Genomic DNA, 26,862 nt, shown 5'->3' on the forward strand with positions numbered 1-26,862 from the left:
GAAGAGTGTGTCGTATTCTCGTAGGGCGTGTTGACGGTCTCGTGGCATAAGTAGCGAGCGGTGATAGCTTGCTAGGAAGATCATACTTCACAGGATCATTTCTGTAGTATGTCTTCAACTCTCTCTAGTTCAAAGCTGGAGTAGACGTAACCACGATGATGAGTGGTAGCACTGTCCCTGAGCGTGAGGCTTGCGATCGAGATTCATCGCATCTTGGTTGTAATCGATGATCGTTCACCACATTCTGAGGGATGTGGGAAGGGAATAGCGCTTTCCGAGTGGTGGTTTTATTATATAGAATAGAAGCAAGCATAAGTCATACTTTTGGTATCGGGACCCGCGTCGTTGCAGAAATGTCGCTACAGGTTGTGGAAGGACTTTGATTACGACATGTCATGAAAGCCTTGTGGGAGTTTCTCGAGTGGCACGGGGACGAGCCATTTGATTTGGCCTGCTCCAAGTGCTAGGCTTGGATGACAACGACGTACTTTTGAGTTACAAGAATGAGTGAGCAACACAAGAAGAGTGCAATTGATGACCATAAAAGGCTGACACACAACACAGTCTTGATAATCAGCACTAATGCATGATGTACGGAACATTTAGGAGGAGCACGTTTGGCTAGCAAACATGAATTGAGTGATTTGCAAGGCACTGTTATCTGCAAGAAGGAATGCATGAAATTCGCAAATGAATAAGACTGGTTCAAATACTATCGGCAGAAATTTTATTTCTGTTGTCAACTAGTATTAATTAGTTGTGTGGGAGCAGGGGGATATTTCCCTTGCACCATACATCTACATACAGGTTGCGTCTGATGTGGCCTAGTTTTGCGTTCAAAGAACTATCTAGTTGTCTGTTTTTTCAGTGAACGAGTGTGGTGGGGAGGAGAGAGATTAGTGTTAGATGCAGAGCAGTGCGGGCAGTTGTGTCTCTGACGGTGGGTCGCCGAGAGGAATTGGGCGTGCTGCCATCTGTCGGCAGGTGAGGTAATGAAGCAGCTTGAATGGTGACAGAAATGATGAAAATAGTTATCTAAAGAGTAATATCGACGACATTTGGCAGACACGTATTTCAGCGCTGACAGTTAGTTTGGGGTGTGTGCTTGCATGGCACTGGAAGTGTGTTGACAGTAGAGAAGTAGACAAGACGGAAAGAATTTTCCGCGTTCTCGCGGAGAAGCAATAGAGAAGCAGCCATAAGTATTGAAGTGAGGGCGTTGATCGGCACTCTGGTTTCCCTTCAAAACGAATAAATCTTTCGCCTTTTACTAAAGATTTCCGTGGAGGGGAACATTAAATGAGTCTATAAGGTATTTTTCGTAGTGCTCGGCTATTGCTGAGCCATAATCACAAGTAAAACGTAATGTAATTAACAAGAGGTAGGTTGTGTTGTGAGAATGAAGGGCGTGGAGTAGCGGATCACGTTGGATCAGGTAGATGCTTTTTTAATTTGAAAATGTAATTGGCCGTTTCGTAGTATAATGAAACAAGTACATTTGCCCTGAAATGGCTTGCAGTGTGTTAGGCGATTGTGTAAAGAGAGAGAGAGCGCTATTTATTGTCCTGGAAACTCTTGGTGAACCCTTTCCGCATCTCAGTTCTAGATGATTTGAGGGTGTTTACTTGCACTGCAGTTGCACAACAGCATATAAGCCGATATTTGGAAGTGAATGATGAATTGAGAGGCTTTGTAATAAATACTAGTATGTGATTAGTAGATTGTGTTTTGAAACCCAAAATTATTTTTACCGCAGAAGTTTGTGATTTGTAGGTATGATGTGAGTGAGATTTGGGCTGTAGATGGTGGTTAGTTGGGCAGGATGAGCATTTCAATTGTTTTCAATAGAGTGGATATTAGTGGCACTGGCTTGTTGCCATAATGTGGCATTGGTTCTTTGTTCATAACAGTGTACTCAGTTTTGTAGAAGATTTAGGTGAGAAAGAGACAGTTGTTGAATATGACATAGATAGCTAGAGATGAATTGAGTAGCAATTTCCTGGTAGGTGTAGTTTGGGTATGATGTGTCTCAGTGAGAGATAAATCTTGAAATGGAAGGGTTGTTCCTAGCTACAGTCTTGGAAACTATGTATCTGCTGTTGACTCCAATGTTTTCAAGATTACTTGTGTACAAAATTGGCCAGACTTTGCTGTTTCTTCTTCAGTAAATCAGTGGAAGGTGGTGCAGATAATGGTATAAATGTTCAGTGCCTCCTGTGAGTTGTTGATGCTGCTTGTCTTTTAAGTAAAATTGATAGGGGCTCTTGATTGACCCAGCCATAGACAGAGCTGGTGCATACTTGGCTTGAGAAGACTTTGGCCAGTAAATGATGAAATACCAACACAGTGCTCACAACAAAGCTCCTTTCCCTGCATTCTAGTTTCCCTCGGGTATAGCGTGACATGATATTGGCAGAGGATGTGCAGATAATCACTTTGATCAGGCTGTTTTTTTTTTTTAATGCTCTTTTACCAGAATCCATTCATAGTGATAACTGTGTTCTCTGGTGAAACACGATGAGAACATAGTGTGAAGTGCACAGAACTAGCTATTTGAGTGTGTGTGAAAATGTGAGGTAACCACTGTTACTCCTAAATTTCTGTGGAATTAAGTTTTCTGTGTGTGTCTGAAAATCCAAGTGGTTCAAGTTGGTAGTTTATTTGTTGCAAGCGAAAAAAGCTTTTTAGTAAACTGAGGCACTAGCATTAGTTTCCTGTTCACTGTGACAAGGAAGCTAGTATAAAAAGTAGTTTGTGGTTTTGTTTGCAAAGAAGTGCTCATGGGATGTAAGCACTGCTTGAGATTATTCTGAGATGATTTTTGGGGGGGGGGGGGGGTGGAATTGCTAAACATCTAGCATTTTAGTAAGGAACTTGTCGGAGTAGTTGTAAAATTGTTATTTTATGAGAAATTTCTTTATTCATAGCACATGGCCATCATAGTTGAAGCATAAAGATTGGCATGGTATGCGTAGGTCTGTAAAATGTCCTGACAGTGATGTTCATAGAGACTTGTTGTATACTTTGATTCTTCATCTGTTTAACAGTAGACATAAGAAATGTATTAGTGGAGCAAGTAGCTGTGAAATTACTGGCGTATGATTGATAGTATGGACGTGGCGCTGAGTGGAAGTGTTTGTTTAGCTGTGGGTGTTTTCATAATTGCCATGTGAGGAAAAGCAATACTCATGATAGGCGAAAAGAGATACAGAGAGAAACACATTTATTGCGAGTATTGTATATCAGCAGCTCTTGGGCGGGTATCAAGTAAGACGCAAAGTGAAACGAAAGAGGAAGTATGCATGAAAGTGGCGATATATCGACAAGAGTTTGCACTGTTAGGGTGAGGTGAATAAACTAGTGCGGTGCGAAAATTTTCGAAGAGAGAGGCGGCTTTAAAGAAAGCACAAGAGTCCTATGAACGCCGTCTTGTGTGTTTGTCTTTCAGTGGCTATTTGGCATGTCTGCTTGCGCCATAGGATGCTACTGTATGTGCCCCAGGCCCCCATCTAGCGGCCGGAGGTGCAAGCGGTGTTTACATACAGTCTCGCGTGAGGCAATGGTCTCTCATTTCGGAAGACAAGAAGCACTGGTAGCGCACAAAATAGCTGAGTGAGATCATGGCGGCCAAGTAAGAGTAGAAGTAGGTTCTTTGCAGAATGTCCGAGCTTAAGAAATTCTTCGATAAGTAAATCGCGAAATGTGAAGAGTGTGTCGTATTCTCGTAGGGCGTGTTGACGGTCTCGTGGCATAAGTAGCGAGCGGTGATAGCTTGCTAGGAAGATCATACTTCACAGGGTCATTTCTGTAGTATGTCTTCAACTCTCTCTAGTTCAAAGCTGGAGTAGACGTAACCACGATGATGAGTGGTAGCACTGTCCCTGAGCGTGAGGCTTGCGATCGAGATTCATCGCATCTTGGTTGTAATCGATGATCGTTCACCACATTCTGAGGGATGTGGGAAGGGAATAGCGCTTTCCGAGTGGTGGTTTTATTATATAGAATAGAAGCAAGCATAAGTCATACTTTTGGTATCGGGACCCGCGTCGTTGCAGAAATGTCGCTACAGGTTGTGGAAGGACTTTGATTACGACATGTCATGAAAGCCTTGTGGGAGTTTCTCGAGTGGCACGGGGACGAGCCATTTGATTTGGCCTGCTCCAAGTGCTAGGCTTGGATGACAACGACGTACTTTTGAGTTACAAGAATGAGTGAGCAACACAAGAAGAGTGCAATTGATGACCATAAAAGGCTGACACACAACACAGTCTTGATAATCAGCACTAATGCATGATGTACGGAACATTTAGGAGGAGCACGTTTGGCTAGCAAACATGAATTGAGTGATTTGCAAGGCACTGTTATCTGCAAGAAGGAATGCATGAAATTCGCAAATGAATAAGACTGGTTCAAATACTATCGGCAGAAATTTTATTTCTGTTGTCAACTAGTATTAATTAGTTGTGTGGGAGCAGGGGGATATTTCCCTTGCACCATACATCTACATACAGGTTGCGTCTGATGTGGCCTAGTTTTGCGTTCAAAGAACTATCTAGTTGTCTGTTTTTTCAGTGAACGAGTGTGGTGGGGAGGAGAGAGATTAGTGTTAGATGCAGAGCAGTGCGGGCAGTTGTGTCTCTGACGGTGGGTCGCCGAGAGGAATTGGGCGTGCTGCCATCTGTCGGCAGGTGAGGTAATGAAGCAGCTTGAATGGTGACAGAAATGATGAAAATAGTTATCTAAAGAGTAATATCGACGACATTTGGCAGACACGTATTTCAGCGCTGACAGTTAGTTTGGGGTGTGTGCTTGCATGGCACTGGAAGTGTGTTGACAGTAGAGAAGTAGACAAGACGGAAAGAATTTTCCGCGTTCTCGCGGAGAAGCAATAGAGAAGCAGCCATAAGTATTGAAGTGAGGGCGTTGATCGGCACTCTGGTTTCCCTTCAAAACGAATAAATCTTTCGCCTTTTACTAAAGATTTCCGTGGAGGGGAACATTAAATGAGTCTATAAGGTATTTTTCGTAGTGCTCGGCTATTGCTGAGCCATAATCACAAGTAAAACGTAATGTAATTAACAAGAGGTAGGTTGTGTTGTGAGAATGAAGGGCGTGGAGTAGCGGATCACGTTGGATCAGGTAGATGCTTTTTTAATTTGAAAATGTAATTGGCCGTTTCGTAGTATAATGAAACAAGTACATTTGCCCTGAAATGGCTTGCAGTGTGTTAGGCGATTGTGTAAAGAGAGAGAGAGCGCTATTTATTGTCCTGGAAACTCTTGGTGAACCCTTTCCGCATCTCAGTTCTAGATGATTTGAGGGTGTTTACTTGCACTGCAGTTGCACAACAGCATATAAGCCGATATTTGGAAGTGAATGATGAATTGAGAGGCTTTGTAATAAATACTAGTATGTGATTAGTAGATTGTGTTTTGAAACCCAAAATTATTTTTACCGCAGAAGTTTGTGATTTGTAGGTATGATGTGAGTGAGATTTGGGCTGTAGATGGTGGTTAGTTGGGCAGGATGAGCATTTCAATTGTTTTCAATAGAGTGGATATTAGTGGCACTGGCTTGTTGCCATAATGTGGCATTGGTTCTTTGTTCATAACAGTGTACTCAGTTTTGTAGAAGATTTAGGTGAGAAAGAGACAGTTGTTGAATATGACATAGATAGCTAGAGATGAATTGAGTAGCAATTTCCTGGTAGGTGTAGTTTGGGTATGATGTGTCTCAGTGAGAGATAAATCTTGAAATGGAAGGGTTGTTCCTAGCTACAGTCTTGGAAACTATGTATCTGCTGTTGACTCCAATGTTTTCAAGATTACTTGTGTACAAAATTGGCCAGACTTTGCTGTTTCTTCTTCAGTAAATCAGTGGAAGGTGGTGCAGATAATGGTATAAATGTTCAGTGCCTCCTGTGAGTTGTTGATGCTGCTTGTCTTTTAAGTAAAATTGATAGGGGCTCTTGATTGACCCAGCCATAGACAGAGCTGGTGCATACTTGGCTTGAGAAGACTTTGGCCAGTAAATGATGAAATACCAACACAGTGCTCACAACAAAGCTCCTTTCCCTGCATTCTAGTTTCCCTCGGGTATAGCGTGACATGATATTGGCAGAGGATGTGCAGATAATCACTTTGATCAGGCTGTTTTTTTTTTTTTAATGCTCTTTTACCAGAATCCATTCATAGTGATAACTGTGTTCTCTGGTGAAACACGATGAGAACATAGTGTGAAGTGCACAGAACTAGCTATTTGAGTGTGTGTGAAAATGTGAGGTAACCACTGTTACTCCTAAATTTCTGTGGAATTAAGTTTTCTGTGTGTGTCTGAAAATCCAAGTGGTTCAAGTTGGTACTTTATTTGTTGCAAGCGAAAAAAGCTTTTTAGTAAACTGAGGCACTAGCATTAGTTTCCTGTTCACTGTGACAAGGAAGCTAGTATAAAAAGTAGTTTGTGGTTTTGTTTGCAAAGAAGTGCTCATGGGATGTAAGCACTGCTTGAGATTATTCTGAGATGATTTTTGGGGGGGGGGGGGGGATTGCTAAACATCTAGCATTTTAGTAAGGAACTTGTCGGAGTAGTTGTAAAATTGTTATTTTATGAGAAATTTCTTTATTCATAGCACATGGCCATCATAGTTGAAGCATAAAGATTGGCATGGTATGCGTAGGTCTGTAAAATGTCCTGACAGTGATGTTCATAGAGACTTGTTGTATACTTTGATTCTTCATCTGTTTAACAGTAGACATAAGAAATGTATTAGTGGAGCAAGTAGCTGTGAAATTACTGGCGTATGATTGATAGTATGGACGTGGCGCTGAGTGGAAGTGTTTGTTTAGCTGTGGGTGTTTTCATAATTGCCATGTGAGGAAAAGCAATACTCATGATAGGCGAAAAGAGATACAGAGAGAAACACATTTATTGCGAGTATTGTATATCAGCAGCTCTTGGGCGGGTATCAAGTAAGACGCAAAGTGAAACGAAAGAGGAAGTATGCATGAAAGTGGCGATATATCGACAAGAGTTTGCACTGTTAGGGTGAGGTGAATAAACTAGTGCGGTGCGAAAATTTTCGAAGAGAGAGGCGGCTTTAAAGAAAGCACAAGAGTCCTATGAACGCCGTCTTGTGTGTTTGTCTTTCAGTGGCTATTTGGCATGTCTGCTTGCGCCATAGGATGCTACTGTATGTGCCCCAGGCCCCCATCTAGCGGCCGGAGGTGCAAGCGGTGTTTACATACAGTCTCGCGTGAGGCAATGGTCTCTCATTTCGGAAGACAAGAAGCACTGGTAGCGCACAAAATAGCTGAGTGAGATCATGGCGGCCAAGTAAGAGTAGAAGTAGGTTCTTTGCAGAATGTCCGAGCTTAAGAAATTCTTCGATAAGTAAATCGCGAAATGTGAAGAGTGTGTCGTATTCTCGTAGGGCGTGTTGACGGTCTCGTGGCATAAGTAGCGAGCGGTGATAGCTTGCTAGCAAGATCATACTTCACAGGATCATTTCTGTAGTATGTCTTCAACTCTCTCTAGTTCAAAGCTGGAGTAGACGTAACCACGATGATGAGTGGTAGCACTGTCCCTGAGCGTGAGGCTTGCGATCGAGATTCATCGCATCTTGGTTGTAATCGATGATCGTTCACCACATTCTGAGGGATGTGGGAAGGGAATAGCGCTTTCCGAGTGGTGGTTTTATTATATAGAATAGAAGCAAGCATAAGTCATACTTTTGGTATCGGGACCCGCGTCGTTGCAGAAATGTCGCTACAGGTTGTGGAAGGACTTTGATTACGACATGTCATGAAAGCCTTGTGGGAGTTTCTCGAGTGGCACGGGGACGAGCCATTTGATTTGGCCTGCTCCAAGTGCTAGGCTTGGATGACAACGACGTACTTTTGAGTTACAAGAATGAGTGAGCAACACAAGAAGAGTGCAATTGATGACCATAAAAGGCTGACACACAACACAGTCTTGATAATCAGCACTAATGCATGATGTACGGAACATTTAGGAGGAGCACGTTTGGCTAGCAAACATGAATTGAGTGATTTGCAAGGCACTGTTATCTGCAAGAAGGAATGCATGAAATTCGCAAATGAATAAGACTGGTTCAAATACTATCGGCAGAAATTTTATTTCTGTTGTCAACTAGTATTAATTAGTTGTGTGGGAGCAGGGGGATATTTCCCTTGCACCATACATCTACATACAGGTTGCGTCTGATGTGGCCTAGTTTTGCGTTCAAAGAACTATCTAGTTGTCTGTTTTTTCAGTGAACGAGTGTGGTGGGGAGGAGAGAGATTAGTGTTAGATGCAGAGCAGTGCGGGCAGTTGTGTCTCTGACGGTGGGTCGCCGAGAGGAATTGGGCGTGCTGCCATCTGTCGGCAGGTGAGGTAATGAAGCAGCTTGAATGGTGACAGAAATGATGAAAATAGTTATCTAAAGAGTAATATCGACGACATTTGGCAGACACGTATTTCAGCGCTGACAGTTAGTTTGGGGTGTGTGCTTGCATGGCACTGGAAGTGTGTTGACAGTAGAGAAGTAGACAAGACGGAAAGAATTTTCCGCGTTCTCGCGGAGAAGCAATAGAGAAGCAGCCATAAGTATTGAAGTGAGGGCGTTGATCGGCACTCTGGTTTCCCTTCAAAACGAATAAATCTTTCGCCTTTTACTAAAGATTTCCGTGGAGGGGAACATTAAATGAGTCTATAAGGTATTTTTCGTAGTGCTCGGCTATTGCTGAGCCATAATCACAAGTAAAACGTAATGTAATTAACAAGAGGTAGGTTGTGTTGTGAGAATGAAGGGCGTGGAGTAGCGGATCACGTTGGATCAGGTAGATGCTTTTTTAATTTGAAAATGTAATTGGCCGTTTCGTAGTATAATGAAACAAGTACATTTGCCCTGAAATGGCTTGCAGTGTGTTAGGCGATTGTGTAAAGAGAGAGAGAGCGCTATTTATTGTCCTGGAAACTCTTGGTGAACCCTTTCCGCATCTCAGTTCTAGATGATTTGAGGGTGTTTACTTGCACTGCAGTTGCACAACAGCATATAAGCCGATATTTGGAAGTGAATGATGAATTGAGAGGCTTTGTAATAAATACTAGTATGTGATTAGTAGATTGTGTTTTGAAACCCAAAATTATTTTTACCGCAGAAGTTTGTGATTTGTAGGTATGATGTGAGTGAGATTTGGGCTGTAGATGGTGGTTAGTTGGGCAGGATGAGCATTTCAATTGTTTTCAATAGAGTGGATATTAGTGGCACTGGCTTGTTGCCATAATGTGGCATTGGTTCTTTGTTCATAACAGTGTACTCAGTTTTGTAGAAGATTTAGGTGAGAAAGAGACAGTTGTTGAATATGACATAGATAGCTAGAGATGAATTGAGTAGCAATTTCCTGGTAGGTGTAGTTTGGGTATGATGTGTCTCAGTGAGAGATAAATCTTGAAATGGAAGGGTTGTTCCTAGCTACAGTCTTGGAAACTATGTATCTGCTGTTGACTCCAATGTTTTCAAGATTACTTGTGTACAAAATTGGCCAGACTTTGCTGTTTCTTCTTCAGTAAATCAGTGGAAGGTGGTGCAGATAATGGTATAAATGTTCAGTGCCTCCTGTGAGTTGTTGATGCTGCTTGTCTTTTAAGTAAAATTGATAGGGGCTCTTGATTGACCCAGCCATAGACAGAGCTGGTGCATACTTGGCTTGAGAAGACTTTGGCCAGTAAATGATGAAATACCAACACAGTGCTCACAACAAAGCTCCTTTCCCTGCATTCTAGTTTCCCTCGGGTATAGCGTGACATGATATTGGCAGAGGATGTGCAGATAATCACTTTGATCAGGCTGTTTTTTTTTTTTTAATGCTCTTTTACCAGAATCCATTCATAGTGATAACTGTGTTCTCTGGTGAAACACGATGAGAACATAGTGTGAAGTGCACAGAACTAGCTATTTGAGTGTGTGTGAAAATGTGAGGTAACCACTGTTACTCCTAAATTTCTGTGGAATTAAGTTTTCTGTGTGTGTCTGAAAATCCAAGTGGTTCAAGTTGGTACTTTATTTGTTGCAAGCGAAAAAAGCTTTTTAGTAAACTGAGGCACTAGCATTAGTTTCCTGTTCACTGTGACAAGGAAGCTAGTATAAAAAGTAGTTTGTGGTTTTGTTTGCAAAGAAGTGCTCATGGGATGTAAGCACTGCTTGAGATTATTCTGAGATGATTTTTGGGGGGGGGGGGGATTGCTAAACATCTAGCATTTTAGTAAGGAACTTGTCGGAGTAGTTGTAAAATTGTTATTTTATGAGAAATTTCTTTATTCATAGCACATGGCCATCATAGTTGAAGCATAAAGATTGGCATGGTATGCGTAGGTCTGTAAAATGTCCTGACAGTGATGTTCATAGAGACTTGTTGTATACTTTGATTCTTCATCTGTTTAACAGTAGACATAAGAAATGTATTAGTGGAGCAAGTAGCTGTGAAATTACTGGCGTATGATTGATAGTATGGACGTGGCGCTGAGTGGAAGTGTTTGTTTAGCTGTGGGTGTTTTCATAATTGCCATGTGAGGAAAAGCAATACTCGTGATAGGCGAAAAGAGATACAGAGAGAAACACATTTATTGCGAGTATTGTATATCAGCAGCTCTTGGGCGGGTATCAAGTAAGACGCAAAGTGAAACGAAAGAGGAAGTATGCATGAAAGTGGCGATATATCGACAAGAGTTTGCACTGTTAGGGTGAGGTGAATAAACTAGTGCGGTGCGAAAATTTTCGAAGAGAGAGGCGGCTTTAAAGAAAGCACAAGAGTCCTATGAACGCCGTCTTGTGTGTTTGTCTTTCAGTGGCTATTTGGCATGTCTGCTTGCGCCATAGGATGCTACTGTATGTGCCCCAGGCCCCCATCTAGCGGCCGGAGGTGCAAGCGGTGTTTACATACAGTCTCGCGTGAGGCAATGGTCTCTCATTTCGGAAGACAAGAAGCACTGGTAGCGCACAAAATAGCTGAGTGAGATCATGGCGGCCAAGTAAGAGTAGAAGTAGGTTCTTTGCAGAATGTCCGAGCTTAAGAAATTCTTCGATAAGTAAATCGCGAAATGTGAAGAGTGTGTCGTATTCTCGTAGGGCGTGTTGACGGTCTCGTGGCATAAGTAGCGAGCGGTGATAGCTTGCTAGCAAGATCATACTTCACAGGATCATTTCTGTAGTATGTCTTCAACTCTCTCTAGTTCAAAGCTGGAGTAGACGTAACCACGATGATGAGTGGTAGCACTGTCCCTGAGCGTGAGGCTTGCGATCGAGATTCATCGCATCTTGGTTGTAATCGATGATCGTTCACCACATTCTGAGGGATGTGGGAAGGGAATAGCGCTTTCCGAGTGGTGGTTTTATTATATAGAATAGAAGCAAGCATAAGTCATACTTTTGGTATCGGGACCCGCGTCGTTGCAGAAATGTCGCTACAGGTTGTGGAAGGACTTTGATTACGACATGTCATGAAAGCCTTGTGGGAGTTTCACGAGTGGCACGGGGACGAGCCATTTGATTTGGCCTGCTCCAAGTGCTAGGCTTGGATGACAACGACGTACTTTTGAGTTACAAGAATGAGTGAGCAACACAAGAAGAGTGCAATTGATGACCATAAAAGGCTGACACACAACACAGTCTTGATAATCAGCACTAATGCATGATGTACGGAACATTTAGGAGGAGCACGTTTGGCTAGCAAACATGAATTGAGTGATTTGCAAGGCACTGTTATCTGCAAGAAGGAATGCATGAAATTCGCAAATGAATAAGACTGGTTCAAATACTATCGGCAGAAATTTTATTTCTGTTGTCAACTAGTATTAATTAGTTGTGTGGGAGCAGGGGGATATTTCCCTTGCACCATACATCTACATACAGGTTGCGTCTGATGTGGCCTAGTTTTGCGTTCAAAGAACTATCTAGTTGTCTGTTTTTTCAGTGAACGAGTGTGGTGGGGAGGAGAGAGATTAGTGTTAGATGCAGAGCAGTGCGGGCAGTTGTGTCTCTGACGGTGGGTCGCCGAGAGGAATTGGGCGTGCTGCCATCTGTCGGCAGGTGAGGTAATGAAGCAGCTTGAATGGTGACAGAAATGATGAAAATAGTTATCTAAAGAGTAATATCGACGACATTTGGCAGACACGTATTTCAGCGCTGACAGTTAGTTTGGGGTGTGTGCTTGCATGGCACTGGAAGTGTGTTGACAGTAGAGAAGTAGACAAGACGGAAAGAATTTTCCGCGTTCTCGCGGAGAAGCAATAGAGAAGCAGCCATAAGTATTGAAGTGAGGGCGTTGATCGGCACTCTGGTTTCCCTTCAAAACGAATAAATCTTTCGCCTTTTACTAAAGATTTCCGTGGAGGGGAACATTAAATGAGTCTATAAGGTATTTTTCGTAGTGCTCGGCTATTGCTGAGCCATAATCACAAGTAAAACGTAATGTAATTAACAAGAGGTAGGTTGTGTTGTGAGAATGAAGGGCGTGGAGTAGCGGATCACGTTGGATCAGGTAGATGCTTTTTTAATTTGAAAATGTAATTGGCCGTTTCGTAGTATAATGAAACAAGTACATTTGCCCTGAAATGGCATGCAGTGTGTTAGGCGATTGTGTAAAGAGAGAGAGAGCGCTATTTATTGTCCTGGAAACTCTTGGTGAACCCTTTCCGCATCTCAGTTCTAGATGATTTGAGGGTGTTTACTTGCACTGCAGTTGCACAACAGCATATAAGCCGATATTTGGAAGTGAATGATGAATTGAGAGGCTTTGTAATAAATACTAGTATGTGATTAGTAGATTGTGTTTTGAAACCCAAAATTATTTTTACCGCAGAAGTTTGTGATTTGTAGGTATGATGTGAGTGAGATTTGGGCTGTAGATGGTGGTTAGTTGGGCAGGATGAGCATTTCAATTGTTTTCAATAGAGTGGATATTAGTGGCACTGGCTTGTTGCCATAATGTGGCATTGGTTCTTTGTTCATAACAGTGTACTCAGTTTTGTAGAAGATTTAGGTGAGAAAGAGACAGTTGTTGAATATGACATAGATAGCTAGAGATGAATTGAGTAGCAATTTCCTGGTAGGTGTAGTTTGGGTATGATGTGTCTCAGTGAGAGATAAATCTTGAAATGGAAGGGTTGTTCCTAGCTACAGTCTTGGAAACTATGTATCTGCTGTTGACTCCAATGTTTTCAAGATTACTTGTGTACAAAATTGGCCAGACTTTGCTGTTTCTTCTTCAGTAAATCAGTGGAAGGTGGTGCAGATAATGGTATAAATGTTCAGTGCCTCCTGTGAGTTGTTGATGCTGCTTGTCTTTTAAGTAAAATTGATAGGGGCTCTTGATTGACCCAGCCATAGACAGAGCTGGTGCATACTTGGCTTGAGAAGACTTTGGCCAGTAAATGATGAAATACCAACACAGTGCTCACAACAAAGCTCCTTTCCCTGCATTCTAGTTTCCCTCGGGTATAGCGTGACATGATATTGGCAGAGGATGTGCAGATAATCACTTTGATCAGGCTGTTTTTTTTTTTTTTAATGCTCTTTTACCAGAATCCATTCATAGTGATAACTGTGTTCTCTGGTGAAACACGATGAGAACATAGTGTGAAGTGCACAGAACTAGCTATTTGAGTGTGTGTGAAAATGTGAGGTAACCACTGTTACTCCTAAATTTCTGTGGAATTAAGTTTTCTGTGTGTGTCTGAAAATCCAAGTGGTTCAAGTTGGTACTTTATTTGTTGCAAGCGAAAAAAGCTTTTTAGTAAACTGAGGCACTAGCATTAGTTTCCTGTTCACTGTGACAAGGAAGCTAGTATAAAAAGTAGTTTGTGGTTTTGTTTGCAAAGAAGTGCTCATGGGATGTAAGCACTGCTTGAGATTATTCTGAGATGATTTTTTGGGGGGGGGGGGGGGATTGCTAAACATCTAGCATTTTAGTAAGGAACTTGTCGGAGTAGTTGTAAAATTGTTATTTTATGAGAAATTTCTTTATTCATAGCACATGGCCATCATAGTTGAAGCATAAAGATTGGCATGGTATGCGTAGGTCTGTAAAATGTCCTGACAGTGATGTTCATAGAGACTTGTTGTATACTTTGATTCTTCATCTGTTTAACAGTAGACATAAGAAATGTATTAGTGGAGCAAGTAGCTGTGAAATTACTGGCGTATGATTGATAGTATGGACGTGGCGCTGAGTGGAAGTGTTTGTTTAGCTGTGGGTGTTTTCATAATTGCCATGTGAGGAAAAGCAATACTCGTGATAGGCGAAAAGAGATACAGAGAGAAACACATTTATTGCGAGTATTGTATATCAGCAGCTCTTGGGCGGGTATCAAGTAAGACGCAAAGTGAAACGAAAGAGGAAGTATGCATGAAAGTGGCGATATATCGACAAGAGTTTGCACTGTTAGGGTGAGGTGAATAAACTAGTGCGGTGCGAAAATTTTCGAAGAGAGAGGCGGCTTTAAAGAAAGCACAAGAGTCCTATGAACGCCGTCTTGTGTGTTTGTCTTTCAGTGGCTATTTGGCATGTCTGCTTGCGCCATAGGATGCTACTGTATGTGCCCCAGGCCCCCATCTAGCGGCCGGAGGTGCAAGCGGTGTTTACATACAGTCTCGCGTGAGGCAATGGTCTCTCATTTCGGAAGACAAGAAGCACTGGTAGCGCACAAAATAGCTGAGTGAGATCATGGCGGCCAAGTAAGAGTAGAAGTAGGTTCTTTGCAGAATGTCCGAGCTTAAGAAATTCTTCGATAAGTAAATCGCGAAATGTGAAGAGTGTGTCGTATTCTCGTAGGGCGTGTTGACGGTCTCGTGGCATAAGTAGCGAGCGGTGATAGCTTGCTAGCAAGATCATACTTCACAGGATCATTTCTGTAGTATGTCTTCAACTCTCTCTAGTTCAAAGCTGGAGTAGACGTAACCACGATGATGAGTGGTAGCACTGTCCCTGAGCGTGAGGCTTGCGATCGAGATTCATCGCATCTTGGTTGTAATCGATGATCGTTCACCACATTCTGAGGGATGTGGGAAGGGAATAGCGCTTTCCGAGTGGTGGTTTTATTATATAGAATAGAAGCAAGCATAAGTCATACTTTTGGTATCGGGACCCGCGTCGTTGCAGAAATGTCGCTACAGGTTGTGGAAGGACTTTGATTACGACATGTCATGAAAGCCTTGTGGGAGTTTCTCGAGTGGCACGGGGACGAGCCATTTGATTTGGCCTGCTCCAAGTGCTAGGCTTGGATGACAACGACGTACTTTTGAGTTACAAGAATGAGTGAGCAACACAAGAAGAGTGCAATTGATGACCATAAAAGGCTGACACACAACACAGTCTTGATAATCAGCACTAATGCATGATGTACGGAACATTTAGGAGGAGCACGTTTGGCTAGCAAACATGAATTGAGTGATTTGCAAGGCACTGTTATCTGCAAGAAGGAATGCATGAAATTCGCAAATGAATAAGACTGGTTCAAATACTATCGGCAGAAATTTTATTTCTGTTGTCAACTAGTATTAATTAGTTGTGTGGGAGCAGGGGGATATTTCCCTTGCACCATACATCTACATACAGGTTGCGTCTGATGTGGCCTAGTTTTGCGTTCAAAGAACTATCTAGTTGTCTGTTTTTTCAGTGAACGAGTGTGGTGGGGAGGAGAGAGATTAGTGTTAGATGCAGAGCAGTGCGGGCAGTTGTGTCTCTGACGGTGGGTCGCCGAGAGGAATTGGGCGTGCTGCCATCTGTCGGCAGGTGAGGTAATGAAGCAGCTTGAATGGTGACAGAAATGATGAAAATAGTTATCTAAAGAGTAATATCGACGACATTTGGCAGACACGTATTTCAGCGCTGACAGTTAGTTTGGGGTGTGTGCTTGCATGGCACTGGAAGTGTGTTGACAGTAGAGAAGTAGACAAGACGGAAAGAATTTTCCGCGTTCTCGCGGAGAAGCAATAGAGAAGCAGCCATAAGTATTGAAGTGAGGGCGTTGATCGGCACTCTGGTTTCCCTTCAAAACGAATAAATCTTTCGCCTTTTACTAAAGATTTCCGTGGAGGGGAACATTAAATGGGTCTATAAGGTATTTTTCGTAGTGCTCGGCTATTGCTGAGCCATAATCACAAGTAAAACGTAATGTAATTAACAAGAGGTAGGTTGTGTTGTGAGAATGAAGGGCGTGGAGTAGCGGATCACGTTGGATCAGGTAGATGCTTTTTTAATTTGAAAATGTAATTGGCCGTTTCGTAGTATAATGAAACAAGTACATTTGCCCTGAAATGGCTTGCAGTGTGTTAGGCGATTGTGTAAAGAGAGAGAGAGCGCTATTTATTGTCCTGGAAACTCTTGGTGAACCCTTTCCGCATCTCAGTTCTAGATGATTTGAGCGTGTTTACTTGCACTGCAGTTGCACAACAGCATATAAGCCGATATTTGGAAGTGAATGATGAATTGAGAGGCTTTGTAATAAATACTAGTATGTGATTAGTAGATTGTGTTTTGAAACCCAAAATTATTTTTACCGCAGAAGTTTGTGATTTGTAGGTATGATGTGAGTGAGATTTGGGCTGTAGATGGTGGTTAGTTGGGCAGGATGAGCATTTCAATTGTTTTCAATAGAGTGGATATTAGTGGCACTGGCTTGTTGCCATAATGTGGCATTGGTTCTTTGTTCATAACAGTGTACTCAGTTTTGTAGAAGATTTAGGTGAGAAAGAGACAGTTGTTGAATATGACATAGATAGCTAGAGATGAATTGAGTAGCAATTTCCTGGTAGGTGTAGTTTGGGTATGATGTGTCTCAGTGAGAGATAAATCTTGAAATGGAAGGGTTGTTCCTAGCTACAGTCTTGGAAACTATGTATCTGCTGTTGACTCCAATGTTTTCAAGATTACTTGTGTACAAAATTGGCCAGACTTTGCTGTTTCTTCTTCAGTAAATCAGTGGAAGGTGGTGCAGATAATGGTATAAATGTTCAGTGCCTCCTGTGAGTTGTTGATGCTGCTTGTCTTTTAAGTAAAATTGATAGGGGCTCTTGATTGACCCAGCCATAGACAGAGCTGGTGCATACTTGGCTTGAGAAGACTTTGGCCAGTAAATGATGAAATACCAACACAGTGCTCACAACAAAGCTCCTTTCCCTGCATTCTAGTTTCCCTCGGGTATAGCGTGACATGATATTGGCAGAGGATGTGCAGATAATCACTTTGATCAGGCTGTTTTTTTTTTTTTTAATGCTCTTTTACCAGAATCCATTCATAGTGATAACTGTGTTCTCTGGTGAAACACGATGAGAACATAGTGTGAAGTGCACAGAACTAGCTATTTGAGTGTGTGTGAAAATGTGAGGTAACCACTGTTACTCCTAAATTTCTGTGGAATTAAGTTTTCTGTGTGTGTCTGAAAATCCAAGTGGTTCAAGTTGGTACTTTATTTGTTGCAAGCGAAAAAAGCTTTTTAGTAAACTGAGGCACTAGCATTAGTTTCCTGTTCACTGTGACAAGGAAGCTAGTATAAAAAGTAGTTTGTGGTTTTGTTTGCAAAGAAGTGCTCATGGGATGTAAGCACTGCTTGAGATTATTCTGAGATGATTTTTTGGGGGGGGGGGGATTGCTAAACATCTAGCATTTTAGTAAGGAACTTGTCGGAGTAGTTGTAAAATTGTTATTTTATGAGAAATTTCTTTATTCATAGCACATGGCCATCATAGTTGAAGCATAAAGATTGGCATGGTATGCGTAGGTCTGTAAAATGTCCTGACAGTGATGTTCATAGAGACTTGTTGTATACTTTGATTCTTCATCTGTTTAACAGTAGACATAAGAAATGTATTAGTGGAGCAAGTAGCTGTGAAATTACTGGCGTATGATTGATAGTATGGACGTGGCGCTGAGTGGAAGTGTTTGTTTAGCTGTGGGTGTTTTCATAATTGCCATGTGAGGAAAAGCAATACTCGTGATAGGCGAAAAGAGATACAGAGAGAAACACATTTATTGCGAGTATTGTATATCAGCAGCTCTTGGGCGGGTATCAAGTAAGACGCAAAGTGAAACGAAAGAGGAAGTATGCATGAAAGTGGCGATATATCGACAAGAGTTTGCACTGTTAGGGTGAGGTGAATAAACTAGTGCGGTGCGAAAATTTTCGAAGAGAGAGGCGGCTTTAAAGAAAGCACAAGAGTCCTATGAACGCCGTCTTGTGTGTTTGTCTTTCAGTGGCTATTTGGCATGTCTGCTTGCGCCATAGGATGCTACTGTATGTGCCCCAGGCCCCCATCTAGCGGCCGGAGGTGCAAGCGGTGTTTACATACAGTCTCGCGTGAGGCAATGGTCTCTCATTTCGGAAGACAAGAAGCACTGGTAGCGCACAAAATAGCTGAGTGAGATCATGGCGGCCAAGTAAGAGTAGAAGTAGGTTCTTTGCAGAATGTCCGAGCTTAAGAAATTCTTCGATAAGTAAATCGCGAAATGTGAAGAGTGTGTCGTATTCTCGTAGGGCGTGTTGACGGTCTCGTGGCATAAGTAGCGAGCGGTGATAGCTTGCTAGCAAGATCATACTTCACAGGATCATTTCTGTAGTATGTCTTCAACTCTCTCTAGTTCAAAGCTGGAGTAGACGTAACCACGATGATGAGTGGTAGCACTGTCCCTGAGCGTGAGGCTTGCGATCGAGATTCATCGCATCTTGGTTGTAATCGATGATCGTTCACCACATTCTGAGGGATGTGGGAAGGGAATAGCGCTTTCCGAGTGGTGGTTTTATTATATAGAATAGAAGCAAGCATAAGTCATACTTTTGGTATCGGGACCCGCGTCGTTGCAGAAATGTCGCTACAGGTTGTGGAAGGACTTTGATTACGACATGTCATGAAAGCCTTGTGGGAGTTTCTCGAGTGGCACGGGGACGAGCCATTTGATTTGGCCTGCTCCAAGTGCTAGGCTTGGATGACAACGACGTACTTTTGAGTTACAAGAATGAGTGAGCAACACAAGAAGAGTGCAATTGATGACCATAAAAGGCTGACACACAACACAGTCTTGATAATCAGCACTAATGCGTGATGTACGGAACATTTAGGAGGAGCACGTTTGGCTAGCAAACATGAATTGAGTGATTTGCAAGGCACTGTTATCTGCAAGAAGGAATGCATGAAATTCGCAAATGAATAAGACTGGTTCAAATACTATCGGCAGAAATTTTATTTCTGTTGTCAACTAGTATTAATTAGTTGTGTGGGAGCAGGGGGATATTTCCCTTGCACCATACATCTACATACAGGTTGCGTCTGATGTGGCCTAGTTTTGCGTTCAAAGAACTATCTAGTTGTCTGTTTTTTCAGTGAACGAGTGTGGTGGGGAGGAGAGAGATTAGTGTTAGATGCAGAGCAGTGCGGGCAGTTGTGTCTCTGACGGTGGGTCGCCGAGAGGAATTGGGCGTGCTGCCATCTGTCGGCAGGTGAGGTAATGAAGCAGCTTGAATGGTGACAGAAATGATGAAAATAGTTATCTAAAGAGTAATATCGACGACATTTGGCAGACACGTATTTCAGCGCTGACAGTTAGTTTGGGGTGTGTGCTTGCATGGCACTGGAAGTGTGTTGACAGTAGAGAAGTAGACAAGACGGAAAGAATTTTCCGCGTTCTCGCGGAGAAGCAATAGAGAAGCAGCCATAAGTATTGAAGTGAGGGCGTTGATCGGCACTCTGGTTTCCCTTCAAAACGAATAAATCTTTCGCCTTTTACTAAAGATTTCCGTGGAGGGGAACATTAAATGAGTCTATAAGGTATTTTTCGTAGTGCTCGGCTATTGCTGAGCCATAATCACAAGTAAAACGTAATGTAATTAACAAGAGGTAGGTTGTGTTGTGAGAATGAAGGGCGTGGAGTAGCGGATCACGTTGGATCAGGTAGATGCTTTTTTAATTTGAAAATGTAATTGGCCGTTTCGTAGTATAATGAAACAAGTACATTTGCCCTGAAATGGCTTGCAGTGTGTTAGGCGATTGTGTAAAGAGAGAGAGAGCGCTATTTATTGTCCTGGAAACTCTTGGTGAACCCTTTCCGCATCTCAGTTCTAGATGATTTGAGGGTGTTTACTTGCACTGCAGTTGCACAACAGCATATAAGCCGATATTTGGAAGTGAATGATGAATTGAGAGGCTTTGTAATAAATACTAGTATGTGATTAGTAGATTGTGTTTTGAAACCCAAAATTATTTTTACCGCAGAAGTTTGTGATTTGTAGGTATGATGTGAGTGAGATTTGGGCTGTAGATGGTGGTTAGTTGGGCAGGATGAGCATTTCAATTGTTTTCAATAGAGTGGATATTAGTGGCACTGGCTTGTTGCCATAATGTGGCATTGGTTCTTTGTTCATAACAGTGTACTCAGTTTTGTAGAAGATTTAGGTGAGAAAGAGACAGTTGTTGAATATGACATAGATAGCTAGAGATGAATTGAGTAGCAATTTCCTGGTAGGTGTAGTTTGGGTATGATGTGTCTCAGTGAGAGATAAATCTTGAAATGGAAGGGTTGTTCCTAGCTACAGTCTTGGAAACTATGTATCTGCTGTTGACTCCAATGTTTTCAAGATTACTTGTGTACAAAATTGGCCAGACTTTGCTGTTTCTTCTTCAGTAAATCAGTGGAAGGTGGTGCAGATAATGGTATAAATGTTCAGTGCCTCCTGTGAGTTGTTGATGCTGCTTGTCTTTTAAGTAAAATTGATAGGGGCTCTTGATTGACCCAGCCATAGACAGAGCTGGTGCATACTTGGCTTGAGAAGACTTTGGCCAGTAAATGATGAAATACCAACACAGTGCTCACAACAAAGCTCCTTTCCCTGCATTCTAGTTTCCCTCGGGTATAGCGTGACATGATATTGGCAGAGGATGTGCAGATAATCACTTTGATCAGGCTGTTTTTTTTTTTTTTTAATGCTCTTTTACCAGAATCCATTCATAGTGATAACTGTGTTCTCTGGTGAAACACGATGAGAACATAGTGTGAAGTGCACAGAACTAGCTATTTGAGTGTGTGTGAAAATGTGAGGTAACCACTGTTACTCCTAAATTTCTGTGGAATTAAGTTTTCTGTGTGTGTCTGAAAATCCAAGTGGTTCAAGTTGGTACTTTATTTGTTGCAAGCGAAAAAAGCTTTTTAGTAAACTGAGGCACTAGCATTAGTTTCCTGTTCACTGTGACAAGGAAGCTAGTATAAAAAGTAGTTTGTGGTTTTGTTTGCAAAGAAGTGCTCATGGGATGTAAGCACTGCTTGAGATTATTCTGAGATGATTTTTTGGGGGGGGGGGGGATTGCTAAACATCTAGCATTTTAGTAAGGAACTTGTCGGAGTAGTTGTAAAATTGTTATTTTATGAGAAATTTCTTTATTCATAGCACATGGCCATCATAGTTGAAGCATAAAGATTGGCATGGTATGCGTAGGTCTGTAAAATGTCCTGACAGTGATGTTCATAGAGACTTGTTGTATACTTTGATTCTTCATCTGTTTAACAGTAGACATAAGAAATGTATTAGTGGAGCAAGTAGCTGTGAAATTACTGGCGTATGATTGATAGTATGGACGTGGCGCTGAGTGGAAGTGTTTGCTTTAGCTGTGGGTGTTTTCATAATTGCCATGTGAGGAAAAGCAATACTCGTGATAGGCGAAAAGAGATACAGAGAGAAACACATTTATTGCGAGTATTGTATATCAGCAGCTCTTGGGCGGGTATCAAGTAAGACGCAAAGTGAAACGAAAGAGGAAGTATGCATGAAAGTGGCGATATATCGACAAGAGTTTGCACTGTTAGGGTGAGGTGAATAAACTAGTGCGGTGCGAAAATTTTCGAAGAGAGAGGCGGCTTTAAAGAAAGCACAAGAGTCCTATGAACGCCGTCTTGTGTGTTTGTCTTTCAGTGGCTATTTGGCATGTCTGCTTGCGCCATAGGATGCTACTGTATGTGCCCCAGGCCCCCATCTAGCGGCCGGAGGTGCAAGCGGTGTTTACATACAGTCTCGCGTGAGGCAATGGTCTCTCATTTCGGAAGACAAGAAGCACTGGTAGCGCACAAAATAGCTGAGTGAGATCATGGCGGCCAAGTAAGAGTAGAAGTAGGTTCTTTGCAGAATGTCCGAGCTTAAGAAATTCTTCGATAAGTAAATCGCGAAATGTGAAGAGTGTGTCGTATTCTCGTAGGGCGTGTTGACGGTCTCGTGGCATAAGTAGCGAGCGGTGATAGCTTGCTAGCAAGATCATACTTCACAGGATCATTTCTGTAGTATGTCTTCAACTCTCTCTAGTTCAAAGCTGGAGTAGACGTAACCACGATGATGAGTGGTAGCACTGTCCCTGAGCGTGAGGCTTGCGATCGAGATTCATCGCATCTTGGTTGTAATCGATGATCGTTCACCACATTCTGAGGGATGTGGGAAGGGAATAGCGCTTTCCGAGTGGTGGTTTTATTATATAGAATAGAAGCAAGCATAAGTCATACTTTTGGTATCGGGACCCGCGTCGTTGCAGAAATGTCGCTACAGGTTGTGGAAGGACTTTGATTACGACATGTCATGAAAGCCTTGTGGGAGTTTCTCGAGTGGCACGGGGACGAGCCATTTGATTTGGCCTGCTCCAAGTGCTAGGCTTGGATGACAACGACGTACTTTTGAGTTACAAGAATGAGTGAGCAACACAAGAAGAGTGCAATTGATGACCATAAAAGGCTGACACACAACACAGTCTTGATAATCAGCACTAATGCAGTGATGTACGGAACATTTAGGAGGAGCACGTTTGGCTAGCAAACATGAATTGAGTGATTTGCAAGGCACTGTTATCTGCAAGAAGGAATGCATGAAATTCGCAAATGAATAAGACTGGTTCAAATACTATCGGCAGAAATTTTATTTCTGTTGTCAACTAGTATTAATTAGTTGTGTGGGAGCAGGGGGATATTTCCCTTGCACCATACATCTACATACAGGTTGCGTCTGATGTGGCCTAGTTTTGCGTTCAAAGAACTATCTAGTTGTCTGTTTTTTCAGTGAACGAGTGTGGTGGGGAGGAGAGAGATTAGTGTTAGATGCAGAGCAGTGCGGGCAGTTGTGTCTCTGACGGTGGGTCGCCGAGAGGAATTGGGCGTGCTGCCATCTGTCGGCAGGTGAGGTAATGAAGCAGCTTGAATGGTGACAGAAATGATGAAAATAGTTATCTAAAGAGTAATATCGACGACATTTGGCAGACACGTATTTCAGCGCTGACAGTTAGTTTGGGGTGTGTGCTTGCATGGCACTGGAAGTGTGTTGACAGTAGAGAAGTAGACAAGACGGAAAGAATTTTCCGCGTTCTCGCGGAGAAGCAATAGAGAAGCAGCCATAAGTATTGAAGTGAGGGCGTTGATCGGCACTCTGGTTTCCCTTCAAAACGAATAAATCTTTCGCCTTTTACTAAAGATTTCCGTGGAGGGGAACATTAAATGAGTCTATAAGGTATTTTTCGTAGTGCTCGGCTATTGCTGAGCCATAATCACAAGTAAAACGTAATGTAATTAACAAGAGGTAGGTTGTGTTGTGAGAATGAAGGGCGTGGAGTAGCGGATCACGTTGGATCAGGTAGATGCTTTTTTAATTTGAAAATGTAATTGGCCGTTTCGTAGTATAATGAAACAAGTACATTTGCCCTGAAATGGCTTGCAGTGTGTTAGGCGATTGTGTAAAGAGAGAGAGAGCGCTATTTATTGTCCTGGAAACTCTTGGTGAACCCTTTCCGCATCTCAGTTCTAGATGATTTGAGCGGTGTTTACTTGCACTGCAGTTGCACAACAGCATATAAGCCGATATTTGGAAGTGAATGATGAATTGAGAGGCTTTGTAATAAATACTAGTATGTGATTAGTAGATTGTGTTTTGAAACCCAAAATTATTTTTACCGCAGAAGTTTGTGATTTGTAGGTATGATGTGAGTGAGATTTGGGCTGTAGATGGTGGTTAGTTGGGCAGGATGAGCATTTCAATTGTTTTCAATAGAGTGGATATTAGTGGCACTGGCTTGTTGCCATAATGTGGCATTGGTTCTTTGTTCATAACAGTGTACTCAGTTTTGTAGAAGATTTAGGTGAGAAAGAGACAGTTGTTGAATATGACATAGATAGCTAGAGATGAATTGAGTAGCAATTTCCTGGTAGGTGTAGTTTGGGTATGATGTGTCTCAGTGAGAGATAAATCTTGAAATGGAAGGGTTGTTCCTAGCTACAGTCTTGGAAACTATGTATCTGCTGTTGACTCCAATGTTTTCAAGATTACTTGTGTACAAAATTGGCCAGACTTTGCTGTTTCTTCTTCAGTAAATCAGTGGAAGGTGGTGCAGATAATGGTATAAATGTTCAGTGCCTCCTGTGAGTTGTTGATGCTGCTTGTCTTTTAAGTAAAATTGATAGGGGCTCTTGATTGACCCAGCCATAGACAGAGCTGGTGCATACTTGGCTTGAGAAGACTTTGGCCAGTAAATGATGAAATACCAACACAGTGCTCACAACAAAGCTCCTTTCCCTGCATTCTAGTTTCCCTCGGGTATAGCGTGACATGATATTGGCAGAGGATGTGCAGATAATCACTTTGATCAGGCTGTTTTTTTTTTTTTTAATGCTCTTTTACCAGAATCCATTCATAGTGATAACTGTGTTCTCTGGTGAAACACGATGAGAACATAGTGTGAAGTGCACAGAACTAGCTATTTGAGTGTGTGTGAAAATGTGAGGTAACCACTGTTACTCCTAAATTTCTGTGGAATTAAGTTTTCTGTGTGTGTCTGAAAATCCAAGTGGTTCAAGTTGGTACTTTATTTGTTGCAAGCGAAAAAAGCTTTTTAGTAAACTGAGGCACTAGCATTAGTTTCCTGTTCACTGTGACAAGGAAGCTAGTATAAAAAGTAGTTTGTGGTTTTGTTTGCAAAGAAGTGCTCATGGGATGTAAGCACTGCTTGAGATTATTCTGAGATGATTTTTTGGGGGGGGGGGGGGGATTGCTAAACATCTAGCATTTTAGTAAGGAACTTGTCGGAGTAGTTGTAAAATTGTTATTTTATGAGAAATTTCTTTATTCATAGCACATGGCCATCATAGTTGAAGCATAAAGATTGGCATGGTATGCGTAGGTCTGTAAAATGTCCTGACAGTGATGTTCATAGAGACTTGTTGTATACTTTGATTCTTCATCTGTTTAACAGTAGACATAAGAAATGTATTAGTGGAGCAAGTAGCTGTGAAATTACTGGCGTATGATTGATAGTATGGACGTGGCGCTGAGTGGAAGTGTTTGTTTAGCTGTGGGTGTTTTCATAATTGCCATGTGAGGAAAAGCAATACTCGTGATAGGCGAAAAGAGATACAGAGAGAAACACATTTATTGCGAGTATTGTATATCAGCAGCTCTTGGGCGGGTATCAAGTAAGACGCAAAGTGAAACGAAAGAGGAAGTATGCATGAAAGTGGCGATATATCGACAAGAGTTTGCACTGTTAGGGTGAGGTGAATAAACTAGTGCGGTGCGAAAATTTTCGAAGAGAGAGGCGGCTTTAAAGAAAGCACAAGAGTCCTATGAACGCCGTCTTGTGTGTTTGTCTTTCAGTGGCTATTTGGCATGTCTGCTTGCGCCATAGGATGCTACTGTATGTGCCCCAGGCCCCCATCTAGCGGCCGGAGGTGCAAGCGGTGTTTACATACAGTCTCGCGTGAGGCAATGGTCTCTCATTTCGGAAGACAAGAAGCACTGGTAGCGCACAAAATAGCTGAGTGAGATCATGGCGGCCAAGTAAGAGTAGAAGTAGGTTCTTTGCAGAATGTCCGAGCTTAAGAAATTCTTCGATAAGTAAATCGCGAAATGTGAAGAGTGTGTCGTATTCTCGTAGGGCGTGTTGACGGTCTCGTGGCATAAGTAGCGAGCGGTGATAGCTTGCTAGCAAGATCATACTTCACAGGATCATTTCTGTAGTATGTCTTCAACTCTCTCTAGTTCAAAGCTGGAGTAGACGTAACCACGATGATGAGTGGTAGCACTGTCCCTGAGCGTGAGGCTTGCGATCGAGATTCATCGCATCTTGGTTGTAATCGATGATCGTTCACCACATTCTGAGGGATGTGGGAAGGGAATAGCGCTTTCCGAGTGGTGGTTTTATTATATAGAATAGAAGCAAGCATAAGTCATACTTTTGGTATCGGGACCCGCGTCGTTGCAGAAATGTCGCTACAGGTTGTGGAAGGACTTTGATTACGACATGTCATGAAAGCCTTGTGGGAGTTTCTCGAGTGGCACGGGGACGAGCCATTTGATTTGGCCTGCTCCAAGTGCTAGGCTTGGATGACAACGACGTACTTTTGAGTTACAAGAATGAGTGAGCAACACAAGAAGAGTGCAATTGATGACCATAAAAGGCTGACACACAACACAGTCTTGATAATCAGCACTAATGCATGATGTACGGAACATTTAGGAGGAGCACGTTTGGCTAGCAAACATGAATTGAGTGATTTGCAAGGCACTGTTATCTGCAAGAAGGAATGCATGAAATTCGCAAATGAATAAGACTGGTTCAAATACTATCGGCAGAAATTTTATTTCTGTTGTCAACTAGTATTAATTAGTTGTGTGGGAGCAGGGGGATATTTCCCTTGCACCATACATCTACATACAGGTTGCGTCTGATGTGGCCTAGTTTTGCGTTCAAAGAACTATCTAGTTGTCTGTTTTTTCAGTGAACGAGTGTGGTGGGGAGGAGAGAGATTAGTGTTAGATGCAGAGCAGTGCGGGCAGTTGTGTCTCTGACGGTGGGTC

At 42.2% G+C, this 26,862-nt stretch overlaps 15 non-coding genes across 15 annotated transcripts; all 15 read left to right on the plus strand.

Annotated features, from left to right (window-relative positions):
• The first annotated feature begins 76 nt into the window (after positions 1 to 76).
• LOC126120580 (small nucleolar RNA U3) lies at positions 77 to 283 on the plus strand. The gene has a single exon (XR_007526065.1). It is a non-coding gene; the product is annotated as a small nucleolar RNA U3 (small nucleolar RNA).
• A 943-nt stretch (positions 284 to 1,226) lies between these two features.
• Positions 1,227 to 1,345, plus strand: LOC126120596 (U5 spliceosomal RNA). Its single transcript, XR_007526080.1, has one exon. It is a non-coding gene; the product is annotated as a U5 spliceosomal RNA (small nuclear RNA).
• A 2,435-nt stretch (positions 1,346 to 3,780) lies between these two features.
• On the plus strand, positions 3,781 to 3,987 carry LOC126120588 (small nucleolar RNA U3). The gene has a single exon (XR_007526072.1). It is a non-coding gene; the product is annotated as a small nucleolar RNA U3 (small nucleolar RNA).
• A 943-nt stretch (positions 3,988 to 4,930) lies between these two features.
• On the plus strand, positions 4,931 to 5,049 carry LOC126120598 (U5 spliceosomal RNA). Its single transcript, XR_007526081.1, has one exon. It is a non-coding gene; the product is annotated as a U5 spliceosomal RNA (small nuclear RNA).
• A 2,432-nt stretch (positions 5,050 to 7,481) lies between these two features.
• On the plus strand, positions 7,482 to 7,688 carry LOC126120581 (small nucleolar RNA U3). The gene has a single exon (XR_007526066.1). It is a non-coding gene; the product is annotated as a small nucleolar RNA U3 (small nucleolar RNA).
• A 943-nt stretch (positions 7,689 to 8,631) lies between these two features.
• Positions 8,632 to 8,750, plus strand: LOC126120599 (U5 spliceosomal RNA). The gene has a single exon (XR_007526082.1). It is a non-coding gene; the product is annotated as a U5 spliceosomal RNA (small nuclear RNA).
• Positions 8,751 to 11,180: 2,430 nt separating this feature from the next.
• LOC126120582 (small nucleolar RNA U3) lies at positions 11,181 to 11,387 on the plus strand. Its single transcript, XR_007526067.1, has one exon. It is a non-coding gene; the product is annotated as a small nucleolar RNA U3 (small nucleolar RNA).
• Positions 11,388 to 12,330: 943 nt separating this feature from the next.
• Positions 12,331 to 12,449, plus strand: LOC126120600 (U5 spliceosomal RNA). Its single transcript, XR_007526083.1, has one exon. It is a non-coding gene; the product is annotated as a U5 spliceosomal RNA (small nuclear RNA).
• Positions 12,450 to 14,883: 2,434 nt separating this feature from the next.
• On the plus strand, positions 14,884 to 15,090 carry LOC126120583 (small nucleolar RNA U3). The gene has a single exon (XR_007526068.1). It is a non-coding gene; the product is annotated as a small nucleolar RNA U3 (small nucleolar RNA).
• Positions 15,091 to 16,033: 943 nt separating this feature from the next.
• LOC126120604 (U5 spliceosomal RNA) lies at positions 16,034 to 16,152 on the plus strand. The gene has a single exon (XR_007526087.1). It is a non-coding gene; the product is annotated as a U5 spliceosomal RNA (small nuclear RNA).
• Positions 16,153 to 18,583: 2,431 nt separating this feature from the next.
• LOC126120584 (small nucleolar RNA U3) lies at positions 18,584 to 18,790 on the plus strand. The gene has a single exon (XR_007526069.1). It is a non-coding gene; the product is annotated as a small nucleolar RNA U3 (small nucleolar RNA).
• Positions 18,791 to 19,733: 943 nt separating this feature from the next.
• On the plus strand, positions 19,734 to 19,852 carry LOC126120601 (U5 spliceosomal RNA). Its single transcript, XR_007526084.1, has one exon. It is a non-coding gene; the product is annotated as a U5 spliceosomal RNA (small nuclear RNA).
• Positions 19,853 to 22,286: 2,434 nt separating this feature from the next.
• Positions 22,287 to 22,493, plus strand: LOC126120585 (small nucleolar RNA U3). Its single transcript, XR_007526070.1, has one exon. It is a non-coding gene; the product is annotated as a small nucleolar RNA U3 (small nucleolar RNA).
• A 944-nt stretch (positions 22,494 to 23,437) lies between these two features.
• LOC126120603 (U5 spliceosomal RNA) lies at positions 23,438 to 23,556 on the plus strand. The gene has a single exon (XR_007526086.1). It is a non-coding gene; the product is annotated as a U5 spliceosomal RNA (small nuclear RNA).
• Positions 23,557 to 25,991: 2,435 nt separating this feature from the next.
• On the plus strand, positions 25,992 to 26,198 carry LOC126120587 (small nucleolar RNA U3). The gene has a single exon (XR_007526071.1). It is a non-coding gene; the product is annotated as a small nucleolar RNA U3 (small nucleolar RNA).
• The last annotated feature ends 664 nt before the right edge of the window (positions 26,199 to 26,862 follow it).

The sequence above is a fragment of the Schistocerca cancellata genome, unplaced genomic scaffold (assembly GCF_023864275.1).
Source record: "Schistocerca cancellata isolate TAMUIC-IGC-003103 unplaced genomic scaffold, iqSchCanc2.1 HiC_scaffold_409, whole genome shotgun sequence".
Taxonomy (NCBI): Eukaryota; Metazoa; Arthropoda; class Insecta; order Orthoptera; family Acrididae; genus Schistocerca; species Schistocerca cancellata.